Source organism: Anneissia japonica, unplaced genomic scaffold, assembly GCF_011630105.1.
Source record: "Anneissia japonica isolate Jap-2015-1 unplaced genomic scaffold, ASM1163010v1 scaffold1489_len2284818_cov182, whole genome shotgun sequence".
NCBI lineage: Eukaryota > Metazoa > Echinodermata > Crinoidea > Comatulida > Comatulidae > Anneissia > Anneissia japonica.
The window spans coordinates 1624364-1629988 of record NW_022698455.1 but is presented as its reverse complement, the minus strand read 5'-3'; positions in this window follow the sequence as shown (position 1 = coordinate 1629988).

Genomic DNA, 5625 nt, shown 5'->3' with positions numbered 1-5625 from the left:
GCTATTACAGTCTGCCTATATGAAATGTTTAGTGGAATTGAATTGCAAAAGGTGTTATATTAGGGCCTACCAGCTATTTTCCTTGCTTTGATGGAGAGTTTGCATTTTGTTTAATAATATACAACCATCCCTCATGTTAATAGTAGCTCCTTCTGTGGTGTCGAGGAAACCGAATTACACAAATGATACCAAAATGAAATGGAATCACCCAAATGAAATCCCAAAGGAATGTGAATACCCAAATGAAAACCCAAATAAAAGTTAATTTCCCAAATGAAACGGAATTACCTAAATGAATTGCAATTCAACTGAATCGAAATTACATTGAATACCACAACAGTACTATGGTAAAAATAACTACTACTATAATACTACTATAGACCCCTACTATTGTTTTTATATTTTTTTAATATTACTATTATCCTTATTATACCAGGCCCATTAATTATTTTTTATAGAAGAATCTTAACAAACGTTTTTTTTAAATATATATGTATTTGTATGAATAAGCAAAATAACATACTGTACACAAATATTACGGAATTATTCAGATGCACAAGCTGCTGGCTAGGCTACATCCAAAGTTTTTTTTCGATACCCGTCCGTCTTATGTTCCACATTATTTGCCGAATACAATTGTGTAAATGTTTAATTAGCCCACGTTAGAAATTATTATACATAAAACAAAAGTTAGGTTGTTTTTAGTCCGGAAATACTACGCAAAAAACGCTAGAAACAGATGGAAGAATAAATAAATTAGATAAAATAACACGTAACACGAGTACATTAAACGAAAATCATTAGGAATTATAATATTTTATTAATTGTTATTATTATTATTATTATTATTATTATTATTATTATTATTATTATTATTATTATTATTATTATTATTATTAATAATAATAATAATATTATCATCATCATCATCATCATCGGACCCGTTCTAAGTAAATCGTTTTCGTTAATGATAGTTTTTAGGCTATCGTATCGTTTTGGGCTTTGGATAATCCAAAGTAGGCATAAGTAGGCCTTACATGCATAATAATACTAGTGACCCTAGAGGTCCACAGACGGCAGCCGATGGTTTAGGGGTATTTCCCTGTTTATGTTACGGCACCTAATCTGCAACTTTTATCGATTATAATTGTTGCAACAGAAGTAATCTTGACTTGTTTTACTTTTACGTTTTGTCCCTATGCGGCTATCAACTATCGCATATTATTGTTGACCTGGGTTATTGACGTTTCTATGACATCCTGGTAGAGTCAAGTGTATTCAACGCAGTTATGTCTTAACTTTAAACTACATTGTCTAAGCCTAATAAATGCATTACAACTGTAACACTTGTATAGATCGGACATTGGCTATTTTAACAATTAATTATTACTATTTACAGTATTATTAATATTATTATTATTATTATTATTATTATTAATTTTATTATTGTTGTTTTTTATTCTGAAACAATTAATAAAATATTAATATAATTCCTAATGATTTCGTTTAATGTACTCGTGTTACGTGTTATTTTATCTAATTCATTTATTCTTCCATCTGTTTCTAGCGTTTTTTGCGTAGTATTTCCGGACTAAAAACCTAACTTTTGTTTTATGTATAATAATTTCTAACGTGGGCTAATTAAACATTTACACAATTGTATTCGGCAAATAATGTAGAACATAAGACGGACGGGTATCGAAAAAACACTTTGGATGTAGCCTAGCCAGCAGCTTGTAACATAATTCAATGTATCTGAATAATTCCGTAATATTTGTGTACAGTATGTTATTTTGCTTATTCATGCAAATAATATTTAAAAAAAACGTTTGTTAAGATTCTTCTAGAAAATAAAAAATAATTAATGGGCCTGGTATAATAAGGATAATAGTAATATTTAAAAAAATATAAAAACAATAGCAGGGGCCTAAGTAGTATTATAGTAGTAGTTATTTTTCCCATAGTACTGTAGTGGTATTCAATGTAATTTCGATTCAGTTGAATTGCAATTCATTTAGGTAATTCCGTTTCATTTGGGAAATTAACTTTTATTTGGGTTTTCATTTTTGGTATTCACATTCCTTTGGGATTTCATTTGGGTGATTCCATTTCATTTTGGTATCATTTGTGTAATTCGGTTTCCTCGGACCACAGAAGGAGCTACTATTAACATGAGGGGTGGTTGTATATCATTAAACAAAATGCAAACTCTCCATCAAAGATGGCTTATATTGGTATAATTATAATAATAATGACAAATTTCGATCTTTGTGCAATCCTTTTTTCTCTTTTTTTGATCTACTCGTTATGATGTTTTTTGATCTTTTTTATATTAGTATTCATAACTAAATAAATTAATAGTAATAATAATAACAATAATTTTAATAATGACGAATTGGATAGAATATCGATCCTTATGCAATATTTTTCTCTTTTTCGATGTACTTATTTTTTTATCTTTGCTTTTTGATTTTTTTAATGGTTTTAATTGTTAACATAATTCGCAATTCAGCCTTTTGGCTGCTATGTTTTATGTCTTAATTTGGATTTTGAATTTTGAATAAATTTACCATTTTGAAAAAAAAAGCAAGGACAATAGCTGGTAGGCCCTAATATAACACCTTTTGCAATTCAATTCCACTTACACTAAACATTTCATATAGGCAGACTTTAATAGCATGCACTTCTGTTGTTGGGGAACACACTAAACCCCAATCGGAAACCCAGGACCTCTTTCGGGAAAGATGCATTCTTAACGGCCAATATGGGTGTGTGTGTGTAATTGGAAATTAAATTAAGTACCGGTATGCTACACTGACAGATTTCAATACCGTGACCACAGACCAGGACTACAACCCAGGATTTTGTTCAATCCGGGATTTTTTGCGGTTATATTAACAATCACAGCCAACCATCACAGCGTGACGTAGGCCTAGGTCTGACGTAGATGGAATGCTATCAAAAGCTTGTTTTAATCTCGTTGGTGTACTAGTGTTTTTCCAATTTTTTTCTTTTTTTAGAGATGACATTTTGTATCAGGATAAACCCGGAGTATACCTTCTCTCCCACGTATAGCAGATGCGGATCTAGGTTCTTGCCGCGAGCGGTACGAAGCGTCAATCGAGGACGATGTGTGCATGGAGAGGAATTATTGTTTACTTCCCTGTAGAAAAACATAAACATTGAATTTTCCATTACTTTTTAACGAAACATCACAACTTTCAGTCATAAGCACATTTAATTTTTACAATATTTTATGATTTGTTCTATGGAAAAAATAATATTTATTTTAATTATTATTATTAATTTTTGTTTGTTTGTTTATTTATTATTGTTATTATTTTTTTTTCAGCCTGGCCAAAAACACATATCTGATCGTACCATGTGTAGGCTTATTCCATGCCATGATATTTATAAAGAATGGTATCCAAGTGTATATATGGGCCTGTATTAAAAATCGTTTAAAATATTGAATGACACACAGGGAAGCATAGGTGGCTAAAAGTTATTCACACGAACTGTCACGCAGGTTGTACGTGCGACCTGGAAATTATCTCACACTGAAACTTCGTGTTGGTAAGACCGGTATGCAGGAGTACACTTTTTTTTTTTTTTTTTATAAGAACACATTTTATAAGAACACTGAGGCTGAAATTGCTTAAAAATTAAGAACAAATTGAGGTTGAGGTAAAATGTCAAATGAGGATTTTGAAAAACCAAAAAAATTAGGCCTATATCGGTACCGGTACCTTATGTGCAGTAATGTAGGTGTAACTATGTAATACCCCCTATCAGGTGTACTGTCATTTGGGGCCATTTTTACCAGGCTTTTTTTTTTCTGGGGCAATTTTTCCAGGGCATTTTTTTCAGGGCCCATTTTTTCTGTACAATAATAGTTTTCTATGTTTGAAAAGTGTGTAAAATAAGAACAAATTAAGAACATTTGGAGCCTGAAATCAGCTAAAAAATAAGAACAATGAGCCTGGGAGTAATTTTACTGGTTCTTATAAAAAAATAAAATAAAAAAGGTGTAAAGAGTGTGTTCAGAAGGTATATACCTCCCTGGTGTGTTCTCTCCTAATCATTGGGATGTATGAAACTAGCCTTAAAACACACGATTCAGAACCGCGTATGAACGAAGTCATATTTAACTAATCGTCACTGTACATGCGCAAGACTGCTGAGCAGCTGCATGCGTCCAAAGATCAATTACCAGCAGATTGTGTTTATAACGATCATTACCATTAATTAATCTTCAAAGTTTACGAGCAAGAAAACAAAACTATCGTATCATCACGAACAATGCACACTGGGAGAGAATCATACCGGCAACAGTAGTTTATTGCATCGTACGTTCTGGTACTGCAGTGTCAAATCATATAGCAAATCAACTATTTTCTCTATAATCAAATCAAGTAAGGAGTGTATACCGTACTACTGTGTGCACGAAAGCTTGTTACAGCGCCGGTGACAAGCCAGTTTTTTCCCCTCTGAATAAGAGCTATAGAAATATTTTTTTTAAATTTTTTTTTATTATAATAAAAATGTTTTGAAGTTATATTTATCCACCAATTGCAAGGGTCCCAAGTCGTGGGAATCTCCAGAAAATCGGGGCGGCATCTAGCACTCCCGCAAACAAATAAGAATCCGGAAAATAACCCATCTCGCAAATTAATATTTGCATATTTTTACTACTTCAATATCAATTCTCTCACGTACACTGCCGATGGGTAATCACCATACACAAAAAAAATTAAATTAAATATGTTAGGAAAGCTCATTTAACCGGATCTATCTAGAAGAGATTCCACCCGACTTGGGACCCCACACCACAATGATCATATCACACTATGGCGTGACCTACGCCTACAGTATACCAGTGGAAACATTTGATTCTTAAATTGAAAATGATGAAACTGGTGATTGACTTAATATACGACTGACCTGATAAGAAATAAGTAAAGGTAAAATACTGGGTTTTGTTGCGAAGAGCTTAATATCAGCTGAAAATATTGTGTGAAAAAATAGGCCAAAGTGAAGATAATAATATTAATATTATTAATAATAATAATAATAATAATACGATTTATATGGCGCACATATCCACTTTAGAAAGTGCAAGACACGGAGCATGAAACAAAAGGAACATGAAACAAAAGGAACTGATGAAATACGGTAAAACAAAGTGTGAGACAATAGGCTTTTATCAGAGTGAAAATATGAATACTGTAGTACTGTACAATTGAATCTGCATAGTGATATAAATGGGAAAGTAAAACGATCTAGTGCATAGCAGAGTCACGTGCAAAACCCAGTTTGAACATCAACGGAAACCAAGTCAGGTAAACGAATATATGGTAAATAAAACAAAATCTCCCGCTTCAAAATTTAATTCATTCATCATCAACGTCTGTTAAGAATGTCATCATCCTCAGTTTTTATCCCAGTGAAACTTGTGACATCATATAGGAATTGACAAAATACGTCATCACGCTGGCGGAATGTTGAGTGGACAGGACAATTAGTGTGCTCACGACTTCACAAAAGAAAACAATACAAATTTACATAAAACATCTTTAATAATTGTATGTTCAATTTCTGAATAACAATAAAAGTAATAATAGT